General features: G+C 40.4%; 1 protein-coding gene and 1 pseudogene across 1 annotated transcript in view; both read left to right on the plus strand.

Annotated features, from left to right (window-relative positions):
* LOC143718612 (uncharacterized) overlaps positions 1–20,659 on the plus strand; it is a 796,762-nt gene that overhangs the window by 470,591 nt on the left and 305,512 nt on the right. The gene's annotated exons all lie outside the window — the stretch shown is intronic.
* On the plus strand, positions 4,963–12,008 carry LOC143718424 (E3 SUMO-protein ligase KIAA1586-like; annotated as a pseudogene).

The raw sequence follows: 20,659 nt of genomic DNA on the forward strand, positions 1-20,659 counted from the left end.
GCTTCAACTGACAGCCAACAAAACTACCATCTGTTCTTCACTGACATCCATGCAGCGCTGAGAGAACTGACGGCCACAGTTACAGAGCAGAAAACTAACATCAGAGAACTGACCGCCACAGTTACAGAGCAGAAAACACACATCAGAGAACTGACCGCCACAGTTACAGAGCAGAAAACAAACATCAGAGAACTGACCGCCACAGTTACAGAGCAGAAAACAAACATCAGAGAACTGACCGCCACAGTTACAGAGCAGAAAACAAACATCAGAGAACTGACCGCCACAGTTACAGAGCAGAAAACAAACATCAGAGAACTGACCGCCACAGTTACAGAGCAGAAAACAAACATCAGAGAACTGACCGCCACAGTTACAGAGCAGAAAACAAACATCAGAGAACTGACCGCCACATTTACAGAGCAGAAAACACACATCAGAGAACTGACCGCTACAGTTACAGAGCAGAAAACAAACATCAGAGATTTAGAGATACGATTGAGAGATGCTGAGAAGGCTGCAGAACAACAGACGTTTATTCTGGAAGAGATGAACAAGAAAAATGATGGTACCTCACCAAAACATTAATTCTTTTATCAATGATCCTCAAAGTAAAACACCAATGCAATACATTGCATAGTGTAAATGTTAGTTTAAAGTTGAGTGTATATTGTGTAAAATGTGTTATCTATCTACTACAATAGGCAGTGTGAATTTCATTTAACAATTATTATTTTCTTCACAGAAATATCAAATCTTACTCTGAGTCAAGTGGAGGAGTTTAGAAAGGAAAATAGAGGTGAAAGTGTGCTTGAATTATGTTAAACTCAGTGTATACATTCTCAGTGTAAAAGATATATATTACAATATTTCTTATTTTTTTTCAACAACAGACAGAGAGATTGCTTTTTCAGCTTCACTGATCCTATCTGGCAATGCAATTTTTGGTCCTTTTACCACTGACTTTACACTAACCTACGGGAACATCTTCACAAACATGGGGAATGCCTACAACCCAATCACAGGTAATGATCAATGAAATGAGTCATAAAACTCAGTTTATAGTAATGAAAACGTACTCGGTTACTAACGTAACCTCGGTTCTCTCTAGAAGAGGGAACGAGTACTGTGTAATATCTTACGCTAGGGGAAAACCTCTTTTCCACGAGATATTGAAGCCAAAAATTATTCTTAATTTTTAATTAATGTAAAATGCGTTGCAGCAGCAATGCAGACATAAGCGAGACGGCCCCATGTGACGTCAGTTCTAATGGGGGCGCTTTGGGCCCACTGCGTCACGTCCCGCCGAAACGGGCGTGGTCTGGGCCTATAAATATAGCTCGATGGCTTATATAATCTGGTTTTCATCACTTAAGCGAACCAGCGTGTCGCAGGCACGGCAAAGATACGCAGTACTCGTTCCCTCTTCTAGAGAGAACCGAGGTTACGTTAGTAACCGAGTATGTTCTCTTACGAGAGTACGTTCTCTTACGAGAGGTTCTCTCGTACTGCGTAATATCTTAAGCTAGGGGAACACTGTAAAACGCCGTGCTTGCTGGGACCAAAGTCCCAAGGGCAGGTGTCCGGGGCACATATAGTGCATAATCACCAGGGACTCACAGAGAGTCTGTGAAGAGAGGCTAGAAGCGTCATTCTCCACAAGTAGCATCCTCAAGGAGCTAACTATATCAACAGTGTTCCACACAGTCAGGGTGAACATTTATTCGGCCTGAACTGAGTAACAGTATGGGTCTTATTAAATGCCCCTGGGGTAATTTTATCGATCAGCGAGCGATGCTCAAGCGGTTTCAGTATTCTGAGCCGAAGCAACGGGGCAGACAGTAATGATTTTTAGACCGACAAAAGTTAAGCCTGTAAGGCAGGAACTTCTAGGTTATAAAACCTAATAAATGTAGACGGCAAGGCCCAGCCAGCCGGCATACATATATCCTGCAAGGTAACCCCGCTAGACCACACCCACGACGAGGCCATGCCTCTTGTGGAGTGCGCTCTAACACCCAAAGGACACTGCAGGCCCTTGGAAGTGTAAGCCAACGCTATGGCATCAACTATCCACCTGGATAGGCTCTGTTTCAAAGCGGCCAGCCCTTTGGCACGTCCGCTGAATGAAACGAAGAGCTGCTCAGTCTGTCTGAAAACAGATGAGCGGGACACGTAACCCCTAATGCCCTGACAGGGCAAAGGGCCCTCATCCTCTTCCTCGTTGTACACCGGCAGGGCAGACAGGGAGATAACCTGAGCCCTGAATGGTGTGTTGAGGGACTTAGGCACGTATCCGTGCCTAGGTTTGAGTATGACTTTCGAATCATTTGGCCCAAACTCCATACACGTTGCGCTTACTGAGAGCGCTTGTAAATCCCCTACACGCTTCACTGAAGCAAGAGCCACCAGAAACGCTGTCTTGAAAGGCAAATGTTTCATGTCTGACAGATGGATTGGCTCGAACGGGGCAGCTTTCATGGCTTCCAACACCGTAGAAAGGTCCCACATGGGGACTGGAGGGGGTCTGGGAGGGTTTAGCCTCTTAGCTCCTTTAAGGAGGCGGATGACCAGATCGTCCTTCCCCAGTGACAGGCCAGTGGCTGGTTTAGTAAATGCTGCTATGGCCGCCACATAAACCTTGAGCATACTGCAGCAGGGTAAGTTAAAAAATACAGCTGGTCGCTTTCACTTATAGCGTCAGCTAAATGAATAGCTGTATCTTTGATATCGGTTACACACAGTGACAGAGGCTTGTGCTTGTACTTACGTTAATGACAGATACCTACCGTTACAAGTTAGACTAACAGCTACTGTTCTAACAATGTACTGTCACATGCGAGCGTACATCTTTACTATTATATTTGGCTAATCGCCATTAGTACATTTTTGCGATATATATTACTTTGCAAAACATCTCTCATTTGAAGCATAAACATAATTAACAGAAAAAGCTTCTTGTAGCAGCCTACGTTCCTGCTGTATGCTGCAGCCTATTTGGCAACCTCAAGTCAGGGAGGAGGGGAAGGGGATACCCCGCTCTACAGTAATTTGAAAGTGATTGCAGTACCAGTTTTGGCCACATTCTTACATACGGCTCCTTTAAACTCACATTAATTTTTTTTTACATTAATTCGATCATATAATCTGCATCTGAGATTATCATTAGTCCCTTTCACATTTACTGTTTTTACTGGTAATGGATCATGTGTGAACAGGACCTTTTCAAATATAATGGAAGTTCTTAACATTACCGGTAAATTACCGGTATATGCCCCTGTGAATACAGAATGAAGATTACTAGAATTTTGCTAGAGATGGGTCGGTCATGAACGAACGATTCGTTCATTTTTAACAAATCTGATTCGGGACTACCGAGTGGTCTCAGAGAGTGATTTGTTAATTTAGTGTTGCCCGCGCACACTCAACATCCTATGGGTTCTGTACAGGAAACAGAAATGATTATTTCATTTCTTGAGTCTTCGGGTTCGGGTCCGAGTCTTTCGTTCTTCCCGTCAGTCCCATAGAGACTATGCTGTCGGTACCGGAACATGTAACATTTTAAATACATTCTGCTGATCATTTTTACGAACGATATTCAAAGATCTGAGTCAGTAAAATTATCCGAACTTCCCACTACTACAATACTGTTTTAAACCAGAACACTACCATAGTGTTTGCTTTATTATTAATACTAAGGCCATGTTTACACGGAAACAATCTGAAGAGAAAACGAAAAAGTGGCGTTGCGTTATCACTTTTTATTCTGCGTTTAGACGAGCGTTATGGGGGGGAAATCCGCGTGAATATGGTGACGCAAAAGTGTGTGAAATTTGATGTAGTATGCACTCCAGGTGACAATGTGAAGCACTGCCATACAACAACACCAATATCTGAGAATATTTTGTACAACTGCTGAAAAGACTTTGGTACGTTTATCAGAGCTGCTAGGGCAACTTGAAGATCCAACGTATGGAAATAATCCGACATGTTGGTTGTTATTTTCCTGTACTGGTGCATGCCTGTGACGTAAACGCGTACGCGACGAGAGCCACCGTGAGCAGATTTGCGTTTTTACCCTTTAGACGGGAACGTGACAGTGGAGCGTTTTTAAAGGTCCCATATTATGCCCCTTTTCACAAGATGTAAAATAAGTCTCTGATGTCCCCAGAGTGTGTATGTGAAGTTTTAGCTAAAAATACCCAACAGATCATTTTTTACAGCATGTTTAAATTGTCATTTTTTGGTGCTCAGAAAAACACGCTGTTTTAGTGTGTGCCCTTTAAATGCAAATGAGCACGGCACAGGGGGCGATGCTTCAAGAGCTCGCGCTCAGTCTCAGGACAATTTCATCTCACAGAATGATGATAATAGACCTGTTACGCAAAAAACGGAAATACGTCAAGGAAGCGTAAACCCAGTTCCGGTGTAAGCTTTGTTGACGGTGAAATGGCAGCTAACGTTAGAGTGTTTTCGACTAGCCTGACTAGTCTTCCGAAGTTCACCAGCGCCGATGTGGTGAAGAGTGTGGAGATACATTCGTCCACTAAAGGGAACAAGTTGGACAAGGGATATAAATTCTTCCATGAAGAGTTTATCCACAATTACCAAGATAAGAAATTAAGAAATTACTGTAGCTAGCTTTAACCATATCACCGGTTATATCTCTGTTAACGTTAACTGTAAAGTAAGTAATGGTAAATCTTGTGGTGAATTTGTAATATAAGGTATAACACATCGCAGTGAATATGTTGTGTGTATGTTTAAGTGAGATGGCATGAGATAACATAACAAGAAGTAATTTGGTAAAGTTGTAACTTACTAGGTAAATGTGAAATGTTACTGACTTAACGTTAAGAAGTAAAGTTGTGTATTTCTATGTGAGATAACACGTAATATTTTCTTGTTGCATGCGGTTATAGTATCAAATATACTCCAGGGACAGGTTGTAGTGAGAGGTAGATGCTTCAGGTCAATGAGGAAGAGCGAGGAGCCTCACAAACTGGAGGTTTGACTATAGACAGAATGCCGGTTGGCAAAAGTTCAGAAAGTTTCCCATTCTTGCGTGTTCACCCTTCTTGCTGCGGTTGCGGCACTTTCTTCACTTACTATTTCTTTACTGAAAGTTATAGTGTCATGTTATTATGAACATTGATGTAACAGCGCAAGTATGACTTCAGTGTAACCTATTTAATTTGTTATTGTGTCTAGATATCACTGGAGGCAGAAAGTGCCACTGCCAACCTGAAAGCTTTCTCCTGCAGTTGTGCGGCTGGTAAAGGATTCTGCAATCACGTAGTTGCTATCCTGTACCAGACCGCACATTATTTACAGCTGGGTAAATAATGTGCCCCCCCCCCCTGCACTAGTGGCTTGCAGAGATGGCACAGACCAAGAACACAGGTGGGTTTGTGATAAACATGTCATATGATTTAAGAACTGATGCGTAATTATAACAACTGTAAATTATTATAAAAACACCACCAGAAGTGACTACAGTACAGACTGTAACTGTTTTTTGTCTTTTACTTTTAAGGGAATCCATCCTGAACCTGTTAGTGAGCTGGTGGTGCAAAAGCCCAAAACAGTGGGTCAGAACGGTCTGAGGTCCACTTTGTACAAGGCATATACAGGTGATTAATTTGTTAACTGGTTGATTGTTGCTTAGTGAGAGTAAGTTAAGTTTTTTTTTAAATGTTATGACTAACATCATTATGGTTACCGCAGATACAATAAATAAAATGTAAATGTAGTTAAGCACTCATGTCTAACTTTTCTTTTGTGTGACCAATAATCTTGTGTATCTCTTTGCTCTTTTGTCTAGGACCACTGCCAGATCCATATATGATGGCATCTGGAAGTAAATTAAGCCAGGTGCAGCCCCAGTCTCTCATGGCTGTTGTATTGGATGAGGTTTCTGAGATTGAGCTGACGCCATCTAGATTTGGGTCTGTCCCTCGTGGATCTCCCATGTCCTATCACTGTCCACCCAAGAAGTCCAGTGACCTCATCCTACACCACATGGCTCCAGAATTTCCATCCCTTCCTCTGATGCAGCACACTTTTCCCAGGTTGCATTTTGTCCCGACCTTACATCAGTTGATGCATCTCCAGTCTCTTCAAGTGTCACCGCAGCTGTCCAGCGAGATATCCAAAGAAACCCAGCAGCAGTCCAAATGTCCTGCGTGGACACAGCTACGGCGACCAAGGCTGACTGCCAGTCGTTTTTAGGAAGTTTGTTGTAGTAGGGCGTGTCGTGCAGAGGAGGAGTCTGAAGCTATTCAAATGATCAGAGGCTCCACAAAGCAAACAGCTGCAATGAAGCGTGGTCTACTGGTGGAGCCTGAAGTGCTGGCAAACTATGCTGAAACTATGCGAGTTAATGTGCTACCAGCAGGATTCGTCATTCACCCTGACGTACCACATCTGGGGGGCCAGTCCAGACGGACGTGTATATGACCCTTCAGAGTCGCCTCCTTTTGGCCTGGTTGAGGTGAAGAGCAGCACAAAAAATGATCCATCTCAGGATGCTCACCTCATGGTGCAGGAAGACCACGCCAGTTTGAGGCGTTCACATAAATACTACTGGCAGGTTCAGGGCCAACTGGCAATCACAGGACTAACATGGTGTGACTTTGTTACCGATACCCTATCAAATTTAACTGTAGAAAGAATTTGCCGTGATGACTCCTTCATAGCGGAAATGAAAGAGAAATTAGATGTATATTATTATGGCACATACATGAATGCATACCTTGAATTCCACTAATCTTGTCTTTACCAATCAGTTTTGCCTTCTGTCTTACTGTTGATGAACTAATGTTATTTTTTATTGTAAATGTTTGGTGTTATTTCCACTAATCTTGTCTTTACCAATCAGTTTTGCCTCCTGTCTTACTGTTGACAAACTAATGTTATTTTTTATTGTAAATGTTTGGTGTTATTTCCACTAATCTTGTCTTTACCAATCAGTTTTGCCTTCTGTCTTACTGTTGATGAACTAATGTTATTTTTTATTGTAAATGTTTGGTGTTATTTCCACTAATCTTGTCTTTACCAATCAGTTTTGCCTTCTGTCTCACTGTTGATGAACTAATGTCATTTTTTTATTGTAAATGTTTGATGTTATGAGTTAATAATAAGTTATTAATCAGTTGATGTTACACATACCAAAAAATTAAAGGATGCATCATTTTGACCAAAATTGTTTTAATTGTTCATCTAATGTTTTAGTGAAATCCGTCACATTTCAACAGAAAAATATTACGAATATAACAATTATATTTAATTTGATGTTTAAGAATGTGGGAACACTAAATTATTTACACATTATACATTTACATACAAAACATTAATTCATTCACTCTTCAAAACAAAAAGGTCCTTGATAGTTTGCTAAAACACAGCAGTTAAGCCAGATCTGATTCACACTGCCAATCAGTGTGAGCGGCACAGGAGAGTCCCAGATGTGAAAGGACTTTACCCTACCGATCACTCTCTCCACTATAATTCTGAGGCGGGCAATAGCTTGGGTTAGTTCTGTTTCCTCTTTGCTGAATTGAGCTGAACGCTTAAAAGGTGGAATGATGAGTTTAGCTCCAACGTCAGCAAGGAGGTCTTGAATGAGGAACCCTTTGTCCGCCATGATGTCGTCTCCTGGCTCCAGCAAGGGAAGGACTCCACTGATCCTGGTGATCTCCTTATCTGAGATGCAACCCGGTGTAGCGGGGTGAGACAAATGTCCCCAAGCCATTGGGAGCAACTCCAATCAGGCCTTTCAATGTCGTCCTGTTTTTGTAGCTCGAAAATGTTTCTGACTGTAAGGTCAGGGATGAGGCTGTCTCCAGGGCAATTTCTGTGCAGTCCAGTATCACTCTGACATTGGGACAGTACCTCTGGAAACTTAAGGGGCATAGTGGACTTAACCTTTTCCCTGCGTATCCAGATGGGAAGTGAGCTCAGCATCATAAAAAGATAATTGGCCCTCGTGATGGTAACTCTGCTGACCCTGGCAATGCTTACATCAAACATGTCAGCAATGAGCTGCTCCTTCATACCAACAGCAACCCGTATGGAGTACATCAAGAACTCATCTATTAATGGCATGATGCGTGGTGGGCTGGGATCTTGGCAGCCTTCCTCCCCTGCCCTCTTTGCTTTGGTCCAGTACACCAGTCTAAGGGCAGATGGTGCAATCGAGTGTACAAAAAAATTGTAAAAACCCTCTCGGATGGAAATTTGGTGTAGAAATGAATTTGGTCGTCTGATGAACAGTATCGGCTGAAGAGAGTAGGAGGTGGTAGGTCAGTGTTTTCCAACATGGCTTCTAAGTCATGGATGTAATCCAAAGCCTCGTCCAGTGCACTTATAAAGATAAATAAAGGAGATACATGAATGTATCCTTCATGAATGTATCTCCTTCATGAAAGGAGAGGGCAGGAAGATGAGAGTGTGCAAGACGCTGAGCAGGCAGCATGTGGCCAAGAGGTGAGTTAGAAATTAGGCTGTACTTAAAGGGATTGTCTGGACTGAATCAACTCATAGCCCTGTTGTCCGGGCAGGTATAGGAAAGAGAGAATTTGGTGCATGTAAACCGAATTTGCAAACTTCTAGCTAATGCTAACTAATGGGGGCATAGAAGAACAAAACTAAAACAAAGCTTCCTTGCCCTCATGCGTTAGAGTTGGCTGTTATTTCACTATTTGGCCCATGTTGTACCAAATTCTGTTGTTCTCATACCTCCCAACAGCACTCTGCAACATCAAACAACAGGGCTGTGGGTTGATTCACTCCAGATAATCCCTTTAAAGGGACACTCCACCCATTTGCATTAAGCTTTCCATTGTTAGAAACCCAGTCATACTATTGAATGGTCGTGCAACACTCTCTCATTTTCCCCTGAGATGAGAGAAATCCGCTATTTACCTTTTTCACTTCCTCCTACAATGACGCAAAAATCGTGTAAAAAAAGTGTAAGAGGGGGGGATTTCTGTAAAGACTACGCACTAGTTCCCACCCTTTCAAACCCGCCCATAGGGGGTACGTTGGACCTAATGCGCTAACAGAGCTATCACAGAACAGTGAACAGAAACGAGGAGCGGGAAAACTGGAACACAGGACTAAACCAAATACACAATGAATGGGGAAAACAGGACATGACATGTAACAACTGTGTCATCAAGAATGAAATTAGTCTTACAAGCAAATATTTCTGTCTGAAGGCCACTGGAGATGGAGGGACAGAGAGGACAGAGACACCACACTGCTGGACCAGAGAGCAATGGCAGGGCTGGATAGAACGTAACCCCTGGTTATACATAAAAGATGGATGCCTTGGTTGCAAGCCATGCAGAGACGCAAAGACTTTGCTTTTGTCTGGTAAATGTCCGGGGATGAATTTTGCTAGTGAATGGGTTAATGGGGCAGTGGGGAGTACCTGCAAAAGGACATTAGCAAAAAAAATATACAAACACAGAGATAGTGCTTCGCACCAGAGATCTACTGAGATAGCACAACAGAAACAAAAGGAGGTCCTGCCAAAAGCCATTTTGGAAATCAATGCAGCTTTAGTGCAAGAAACAACCAGCTCTTTCAGAACTGCATATGCAGTAGCGAAAGACAGGTTAGCTTTCAAAAAGATGCCACCTCTCATGATTCTGCAAGAACTTAACGGTGCTGTCATAGGGAATGTGCATAGGTCAGATCATTCTTGTGCTGAAATTGTGAACCACATTGCCACAGAAATGAAAAAAGTGGTAGTGAAGAACATTAAAGAAAAAAACTCACGCATTTCATTGACAGTCGATGAGAGCACAGTATTTGGGCTGGCCTATATGATAGTATTTATCAGGTGTGGTGTTACAGGTGATGGGGATGTTGAGAACATCTTCTTAGATCTTGTTGAATTAAAGGAGGGTACAGATGCAAGTTCCATTTATGATGCATTGAGACAAAGCCTAAAGACAGCTGGATTAGATGATGACTTCTTACAAAAAAACCTCATAAGCATTGCAACTGATGGGGCCTCAGTTTTGACAGGGTGCAAGTCTGGTGTCATTACTAGATTTAAATCTGAATTTCCAAAGCTAAAATCCATCCACTGTATGGCTCACAGGTTGGAATTGGCTGTCCATGACTCCATAAAATCCCTGACTGCCTGCAATCATTTTGAAATATTCATCTCTAAATTGTACAGTTTATTTAATCAATCCCACAAACTGGCCCGATTGCTAAAAGAAGTAGCAGATGAGCTCAATGTTCAAATTCTGAGGATAGGGGAGATCTTTACAATCAGATGGGTTGCCAGCAGCTTTAACACTGTGAGAGCTGTTTGGAAAAATTACCCTGCTCTGGCTAGACATTTTCAAATTGAAAGTGAAAATACTGGCAACTCTGATAAAGTGCCTTTCATTTAGCCTGTATGAAAGATGTCTTGCGTGAATTGCAGAGCCTGTCACTTAAACTACAAAAACGGGAGACAACCATTGTCCAGAGTTACCACCACATCAAACAGACAACAGAAATTCTAAATGCCATGAAATCGCAAGGTGGAAAGTCTGCCGCAAAGGCACAACAAGGCTTGTCAGCTGGTGTTTTTAAGGGGGTGAACATTGTGGGTGACAGAGCAGGAAAGATCAATAGGCAACAATTTTATCAAGCGGTAGTGGACAATCTGACGGCCCGAATGCCAGCTGATGACCTCATTTGCATCCTCCAGCCACTTGAGAAGTCCAGCTGGCCAGAAAAACGTGAGGACCTAGTACTGTTTGGAGAGACTGAGGTCCGTACATTGGCAAAGCTCCTTGGTGAGCCAGGGAGAGAAGCAGTGGAGGAGTTCAGAAATTATAAATTACAAGGAACACTGGAGGGAGGGACCCTGAAAAAACTTATCATTGCAAGTAACACATACTTGGCCACCTCTGCTGAATGTGAGAGAGGATTTTCGGCAGTAAATGATACAGATAGAAAAACGCGCAACAAGCTCCGTGCAAAGAGTCTATCTTCTCTGCTTTTTGTGGACCTTAATGGCCCTCCTTTGGAGATCTTTAACCCTGCTCCATATGTGATGTCCTGGGTAAAGGCAGGGCATCGCCTTTCTAAATCATGGGTGCCAGGGAGGAAGGGAAAAGAGGCAAAACCCAGACCTCTGTGGTCAGTATTTTAAAACAAGCCTGCTTTGCTGCATATTAGGCTTGCTACGGTAGTCGGTGTTACCGGTGTTACACGGTGTCCAGTCGCAACACCGGTTGCATCACTTGCCCACCGCGGCACCAAAAAAAAAAAAGTTTAAAGCGTTAAAAATATTTAACGCCAGACACATTTGTTTATCGTACATTTTATTTAACTTGCAGCGCTCTGGGTTTGTTTGTTGTCCTGTTTGCTTGTCTGTCTTTGTTTTCGATGTTTGTATTATTTGCAAAAAATAAATAATATTTACCGCAATTACGCATTATCCGTTTTTTTCTGTCACCCGTTGACTAGCGTTGTGTATGATCACGCTCTTATTACTGATTATCAGTTTGTCGCATGTTTAGACATTGTATGTGTGTTGCACAACACATATTGCACTTGGCGATCACGGTGGGGATTGATATGGTAGTGGACCATGATGGTCATAGAAGAAGTGAAGGAGCAGTACCCCCCAATTATGGTGCGGTAATTCGCACTCTGCACAAAACTCTGATCAGTCTCAGCCTAGTGGTGATACTGACAAAGACACAACAGCTTCCTTCTTCAGGTTTAACCAAAACCGTCCGAATCTCAAAAAAAATGAAGCAGACACTTACTTGGATGCACCAACCACAGATGGCTTTGCAGAGTACATGCTGCTGCCCAGGCTCAAAAAGCTCTTCCTTAAATACAACACTGCACTCCTCTCAAGCGCTCCAGTGGAGAGACTTTTCAGTATCGGAGGCCAAATATTCAGGCCCAGGAGAAACAGGCTTGGTGATGAAAACTTTGAGAAGCAACTGCTCTTGAATGCCAACAGAAAGCTTAAAGAAGTTTAACTTCTTGGTTGATGTATTGGACTAGTAATATCCACTGTAACTCTTTTGTGGTGCTAAAAGAGTGGGACAACTTGTAAAGATGTTCCAGCATGACAAAAACTCAGGAGTCAACCTTCTTTTTTTTTCTCCAAATGTTTACGTTCAGTAAGTTATGCTGCTTGACTATTGCACTTTGAAGCCTATGACTCCTTTCTGTACAGATAAATCCAGCATCTGAAATTGAATGCTATGTTTGTTTATTAGAGCTATATGCTGTATAATTTTCAGTTTTCAGAGCTATTCAATTCATTTGGACAAATATAAGTCAGGAAGAGTTAGAAAAAAAATATATTAATGAATTTAAATGGCATTGTCATTGTTTACGCACTGTTTACTGTCTTTTGAGGATGCTAGAATGTGTTGGTCCAGTATTTCACATTTAAAAAAAAAAATGAACTATGAATATGAACTAGTTCATAATCATCTGTGTGAACTGAACTTTGAGCTAGTTCTTTTTAAGTATGAACTGGCACAACACTGGTTACCAGGTGCTGTCGACTTGAACCAGAGTAAATATCATCATCCAAATACCATAGATAAGCAAAAGGTATAAAAATAAAAATCATATATATGGCTCTACAACCCCACAATTACAAGCTTTAAATTCATATTTCACCTGTTCTCCCATCAGTCCACAGAATTGACGCTCCCAGCAAACCCATAACTGCCTTTAGAGCTGAATGTTAAGTCAAAACCTGCACAATAGCAGATAACACAGGAAACATAGAAGTTTCCTTGTGGGACAGACACATTCAGATAATCAAAGTAAACCACTACTACAATTTCACTAACCTTTCCATGCGAAACTACAACAGTACCCTAAACCTCACCACAACTCAACAAACAACCATAACTCTATTACAAACCCTGACTGAATCCATTTCTCCACACACCACTCAACAACAACAACAACAACAACCTCAACTACTACAAATCACAGGAGAGGTTGAAGGGGCGGTGATAAACCTGTCAAAGAAATGCCCAAAATGCAAGCTTGCAACAAACTTTCCAGCGCTGCTAGGTGTGCAAAGTGAACCGGAAAGCCACCACCTACATCAGCACATGCAGCGGACTGCTGAGTTTTAAAACACCCAGAGAAACAGTAGAGCTAACCATCACCAACTCTGTCCTGAGACAGTTTTTTAAAACTCTTAAGGACATAAATGCAATGGATGCAGTTGACATTGAAGAATTTTTATTGACTGCCGAACCTCTTACAGTTACATACACTGCTGAGAAACATATTACAGACCTCACTGAAAACAAAGAAGACCTCTCCACCAAATCAACCCCTACATTGCCACAAAGCCAACCTGCAACAAGTGACCAACCTAACTCAACCCAGTCCGCTACAACCAGTGATCAACCTTACAAGTCCACAACATCCTGGAATGACAAACCTTCAACCTCTGACCCCAAACCCACAACTCCACAAAAACGTTCTGCTGACAACAAGTGTCCAACACACACACACACAAAAAAAAAACTACCGAAACCCGAAGAGTCCTGACTATGACTGATGACGACGAAACCGCACTTGAAGACATGGCACAGATGTTCCTTGAAAATTAATCACTCCACCACAATATCCATGACATCACACGTATACACACATACCTGTTTAAAGTAATGTTAAAGTTTAGTCAAATGTTTTATTCTACTTGTTCACTATTTGTCATTGATACTTGTGAACCCGGACAGACTAACCAGCAAAAGAGAGAAAAGAACCTCAACGGGCATAGGCCTGGAGTTAGATGGCCAAGAGGTTGTGAGAAAACTGCATGGGACATGGTAAACACAGATCTATGATTTGTATTGGAAAGATTAACTGGTACAGTTGAAAAGAAGCTGGATAAATTTGGGGACATCATTTATGCATACGGAAGTGAGAGGTTTGGTGTGGAAAAATGGAAGGAAAAAGTACAAACTACTCCTGGAATGTCTAGACAGCAGCAGAAAATTGAAGGGTTAGTTAGAGAAAGGAAACAGCTGAGGAAGCAATGGAAAAGAGCAGAACAAGGTCAGAAGGAGGGACTCAATCTCTTACAAAGGGCCATAAAATATAAGCTTTCAACATTACGCAGAGCTGAGCGCCTACGGAAATGCTACAAAAAGGAGAGTGTGAGGGCTAATTTCTATAAAGACCCATTCAAATTCGTAAAGAAATTATTCACCAGTGAGAAGAATGGCACTTTAAAAGCATCTAGGGTTGAGCTAGAGAGATATTTGGAGGAAACGCATACAGATGCAAAAAGGCATGAGCCTATGTCAATTCCGTCAGACATCCCACCTGTCAATCCACCAGAATACCAGATGGAGGTCTGTGCACCTAAGTGGAAAGAGATAGAGCAGGTTGTGAGAAAGGCAAGGGCTTCATCATCTCCATGGCCTAATGGAGTTCCGTACAGAGTGTACAAGAGTGCTTCAGGAGTTCTACGAATTCTGTGGAAATTGATAAAAGTGGCTTGGGAAAAGCAGGTTGTACCTAGAGCATGGCGCTGAGCAGGTGGAGTCTTTATACCCAAAGAAAAAGATGCTACAAGCATCAGTCAGTTTCGCCCTATTTCACTATTAAACGTCTAAGGGAAGATTTTCTTCAGCATTATTGTGCAGAGATTGTCAACCTACCTATTAAAGAATGGCTTCATTGACACTTCCGTTCAAAAAGCGGGCATTCCAGGATTCTCAGGATGCTTAGAACACATCAGTGTTATCTGGCAACGAATTCAATCAGCTAAAAAGGAGAGGAAGGAGCTCCACGTGACATTGCTGGATTTGGTTCCGATGTCACTAACAAATTTAGTGAAAGCCTATTTTGGAGATTTGCAATTTAGTTTCTCAACTCCAGAATTCAGCACTACATGGCAATGCTTAGAGGTTGGAATAATGGCAGGATGCACCATTTCTCCACTGGCTTTTACCATGGCAATGGAAGTACATGTGCTGGTCAAATAATTAGAATATCATCAAAAAGTTGATTTATTTCAGCAATTCCATTCAAAAAGTGAAATTTCGATATTATATTCATTGATTACACACAGACTGATATATTTTACATGTTTATTTCATTTAATTGTGATGATTAAAACTGACAACTAATGAAAATCCCAAATTCAGTATCTCCGAAAATTAGAATATTACTTAAGACCAATACAAAAAAAAGGATTTTTAGAAATGTTGGCCAACTGAAAAGTATGAACATGAAAAGTATGAGCATGTATAGCACTCAATACTTAGTTGGGGCTCCTTTTGCCTAAATTACTGCAGCAATGTGGCGTGGCATGGAGTCGATATCAATATCATATTGATGATATTCTAATTAAATGACCAGCACCTATAATCATAAGGGCATCAAAATGGGTAGTAGGAGGAGAGTGCTTGGCCTCTGGGATGCGACTACCACCAATCAGAGCATACAAGATGACATGACTACAACAGTAGCCTGCACTAATCGGTTATTGGGTAAGTTAACCGATAACATTGAATGGGCACGAATGCAATTTAAGCCCTCTAAATCAAGGAGCATCTCGATAATTAAAGGCAAGGTAGTAGATAAAACATTCTTCATTAATGGTGAGGCAATACCAACAGTTTCTGAGAAGCCAGTGAAGAGTCTTGGGAGATGGTATGATGGGGATCTAATGGACACAGTTCGAGTGGGAGAAGTTAGACGACAAGCAGTGGAAGGGTTTATTGTTTTTTTGTTTTATTTGGATCCCCATTAGCTCCCACCATGGTGGTCGCTAGTCTTCCTGGGGTCCACAGAAATCACATTACAAAAATACAAAAATTCAATTAATCAATACATCAATATGATCTATAAGAGCTATACGATATATTAGCTACCATGACACACATTTAAAATGATTTCGAATTATACAGTTATGCAAAAGCAAGATCTATTCAACATGGAATTCAAAACAATTTAAAACAAAGACAAACATGCGAAAAAAATAAAATAACATGGTAATACTTTAATACCTGTAATCTCTGTTTTATTATTTTCTTAAAAGAAAATTTACTTTTAAGTTCCCTAACACTGGATGGAAGTGAGTTGCACTCTACAGCCCCTCTGTATACAATAGTTTTCTTCATAAAATTACACCTTGGACTGGGAGTAATCATTATCCTGTTGCTGACTGAGCGTGTCACATGCTCATGACCATATCCACTGAACAATATTTTTTCTTTTATAAAGTTATATGCTTCATTAGCCATGACCTTGTGCATAAGCAACAAAAGGTTATATTTTATTTTTGCCTCTACTGTTAACCAAGATAATCTAATATGCATCTCACGCACACTAGCGTGAAAAGAACAGTGCAGAACTACTCTGGCTGCTCTATTCTGTGCAATTTAAAGTTTTCTTAGATGTTTTTGGGCAGCGCTACTCCAAACTACTGGACAATAATATAAGTGAGACAGAACAAGACTTTGGATGACGTTTTTCAATATAGCAGTTGGACAATATACAGAGCATTCTCTGGACATAGCGATGCCCCTACCCATCTTACTGACAATGTGGTCAATCTGGTCTGACCAAGATAATAAAGTATCAAGTTTAACACCCAGCAGTGTGAATCTAGTAACCTGCTCGACCACATTGTTCTCTATATGCAGATTAAGTGTGGTGATACTTGGTAACATATATCTATTGCAAAATATCATACATTTAGTTTTAGAAATATTCAGTACCAATTTATTCTTTTTCACCCAGTCCATTGCTGTATTTAACTCATGCTGAAGATTTTCATTTAGTTCAGGCAATGTTGATGCTGCACTGAATAAAGTTACATCATCAGCTTACATAACAACACTAGCCTTTCTAAAAACATATGGAAAATCATTTATAAATATTGAAAATAAAAGTGGACCCAGGCAACTTCCTTGTGCTATGCCGCATGATGTAATTGGATAGACTTCCATTAAATAAACCTGTTGTGTCCTATTGGAAAGATAACTATCCACCCAAGTTAATGCTGAGTGTGAAAAACCATATTCTTTGAGTTTGGCTATGAGAAGACTATGATCTATTACATCGAAAGCTGCTGTAAAATCCAAAAGCATAGCTCCTACTAGTTTCCCTTCATCTAAACCTGTTAGCCACTCCTCTGTCATTTGTGCTAGAGCAGTGTTTGTGGAAAAGCCTTGTCTATATGCATGATGGAAATTTGTCATCAATTCATTTGTACTGAAATAATCCCTTATTTGATTAAAGATGATCTTCTCCAAAATTTTGCTTAACACTGGAGATAAACTGATTGGTCTACTATTTGATCCAGTAAAGCCCACTTTGCATCCTTAAGAAGGGGTATAATTTTTGACTGTTTCCAAAGCTCAGGAAAAGTGCCATTCAAAACAGACCTATTAAAAATGTGACTTATAGGTTTTGAGAGTTGATTTGCAGCTACTTTAAGTATTCTTCCTTCCAGATTGTCTATGCCTGCAGATGTTTCAGTAGATAGACCCTGTAACAGCTTCTCTACGGCATCCTGAGTTACAATATTAAATTTGAAGTTGCAATTTTTGCCCTGCATTATGTTATCAACCAATTTCCGGCATGCATCGCTATCAGTTTTATTCATATTAGATCTTAAATTGTCCACTTTTCTTGAAAAAAAAACTTGTTAAAATAGTTTGCAATATCATGTGGCTTCGAAATGAACTGCCCTTCAGATTCAACAAATTTTGGGGATGACTTTGGCTTCTTGCACATTAATACATTCCCATCATTTTTACATTTTCTGTTTAAAATAACCTTTCTTTTTACTATGATTTAATTTTGTGACTTTATTTCTTAATGTGCAGTACGTCTTCCTATCTTCAGGTTTCCCTGTTTTTTGAGCAACTGTTTTGGCTTTATCCCTTTGAAGCTTCAACAATCTCAATTCATTGTCCAGCCACGGAGCACTGTTACTTCTTATTGACCTTTTCCTAAGGCGAGCATGCATATTAACCAATTTCATCAATTTATCCATAAACATATTTAAAGCAGTGTTGACATTCTGTTCTTCAAGAACATCTGACCATTGCATATTATTAATGTCTAATTTAAATGACTCTGGGTTAAACTTTTTAAAGGACCTACGGAGAACAATTCTAACTCCAGATTTAGGCAATTTAGTTTTTCTTGATAAAGCGATCAAATTGTGGTCACTACATCCCACAGCTTTAGAAACTGTTTGTGAACAAAACTCTGGTATATTAGTGAATATCAGATCGATGCATGTAGATTTATTCCTGCCATCAATACCTACAGAGATTCTAGTCGGCTGAATAACAAGTTGGGTGAAATTACAGAGACTGGCCATTAAGGACAGTTTTTTGCGTAAGGGACAAAATTTGGAAAACCAATCTATGTTAAAATCCCCTAAAAGAAAAGTGTCTATACTTTCATCACACTCTATCCACAATTTCACATATTTCATCTCACTCTATCCACAATTTCACATATTTCATCTAAGTAGCTTGCATGAGCGCTTGAACAGCGCATGAACAGCATCCAACTAATAAAGGCTTAGAGTGAGTAATGTGGATCTGTATCCATAATATTTCAATATCAACACACATTATATCATTTCTTGGCAGGACTACAATACTATCTTTAATGTATAATGCTACACCTCCACCATATTTATCCCGGTCTCATCTGTACAGGTTATAGCCAACAACTGCAACAACAGAGTTATCAAAACTGTCATCCAAATGGGTTTCAGTCGATGCTAAGATATGAATATTCTCCAATTGACAAAGTGTAATTATTTCTTCAATTTTGTTTCTGAGGCTACATATGTTTAAGTGGGCTAGGACTAGACCCTTTTTAGCATACTTTGACAAAGATGATTGTGTTTTCTTTCTGCCTATATTCATAGCTACAGATTTAAAAATGTACAGATAATTTAAAATACCACGCTTCAAGTTCTAAAATGCTCTTTAAGTTATATATTTTCTGTATGTCCATCTTTTGGCCCAATGACTAACTTGTCGTACCTCAGCCATGCTCTTTCACCCCTTTCCCTCGCAGCCTTCAGCTTTGGCCAGAGTTCTTTTCTTTTCTGTTGCACTGCCCCAGAGAAATCCTCATTTATGTAGATGTTGGTCCCCTTCAGCTTTTTAACAGTAGAGAGGATATGCTGTTTGTCTTTTAGCTAGGGCTGTGACGGTATGGGATTTTTTCTTACCGCGGTGAAGAAGCAACAAATCTCGCGGTTTGGTGGTTAACTGAACCCCCCCCCCCCCCCCCTCCAAAAAATCAACTGCGACGTGTCACACACTGCAGACGCGATCAAGAACGCATGTAGCTTGTAAATGAGAATGGAAATGAATAATTATAAAGCAGTATTCTTTATTAACTAATAAACAAATTAACATTTGTATTAAATTGTAAATATTAATAATGAACTATGAATGCTAAACTTAAACAACCTTTTTTAATCATTATAAAACAGTTTTCTTTATTATTAACAGCAAATTAACATTTATATTAAATTGTAAATAAAACAATTAACTATTAATTTGGCTAAACATAAAGAACCTTTTTTAAAAAGTGCAAAATAAAAGAGCAATAATAGTCTGAACAAGTGTTCGGCCGCTTAAGTGAATCGTCTAGTCCTGCTGCTTTATTTTTCGGTCTTCAGGTTTCGTGACAGGAAAACCACAACAAACCACAAGGAAAACTATAACTACATTTGGATTATTAGACAATGTCGAAATAAAGTGACTCTGCAGAGTTTAGCATTCAAAGGCATGTAAAGGGAACCATTGACACAGAGAAGAAAGAGTTAACTCTTCACGTGTGCTCGCGCTCATGACCGCTACTGAACATCTGAACACAAACAACGATCAAATGCACTCGACGGATCTTCTTCTGTCTGTTCTCCAAAATGTAATCAAATGTATATTTCTACAAGCATGTTTAAACTGGTTAACTGACAGTGTCTAAGGCAGGCAAAGGCATTTTTCAAGTCGAGTTTGCACGCCACTGTGCAATACACATTACCGCGGGGTGGGGTTCATTTCATAAACTGTGGACAAGCTTATTTAATGTAGCCTATAAATTAATGTATATGTCCAAAAACGGATAATGTTATACTTTGTAGTAGTCCTATCGTCGCGTAATAATCTGTTTGGTTGTAAAATGTATTACCTGAATGGAATGAAATCGAATGTATCGTCCTGTGGAATCATTCATTCACAGACAGCTAACCAAGATGTTCAACTAATAAAGATCTTCATCGCTGGCAAAAATATAATGCATTTGCAGATTTGCTTTCACTAGACTGTACTGTAAGTCCACGGCCACTTCATCCAACGCTCTTGATGTTTTTAAATCTTCCTGTTACGACTCCGAGTCGAGTGTGAATTGAAAGCGCTTCAGACGATTCAGTGCGTGCAGAAACTGAACAGATCATTCAGACTGATTCGCGAACCGATTTAGACAGATCAGCCAACTTGTTTGATGAAGTCTTTAAACAGAATCGACTCAAAAGAGTGATTCATTTGTGAATTGAGCATCGCTCATGCCCATAAAAAAAGATACAGCGCGCTTGGAATAAACTCATTTAACAACATGTATTGCATTAAAAGGAGGAGAGGAACGTCGCCCAACGTAA

This window comes from Siphateles boraxobius, unplaced genomic scaffold (genome assembly GCF_051911475.1).
Source record: "Siphateles boraxobius isolate OS27281-9 unplaced genomic scaffold, OSU_SipBor_1 61, whole genome shotgun sequence".
In the NCBI taxonomy this organism is placed as follows: Eukaryota; Metazoa; Chordata; class Actinopteri; order Cypriniformes; family Leuciscidae; genus Siphateles; species Siphateles boraxobius.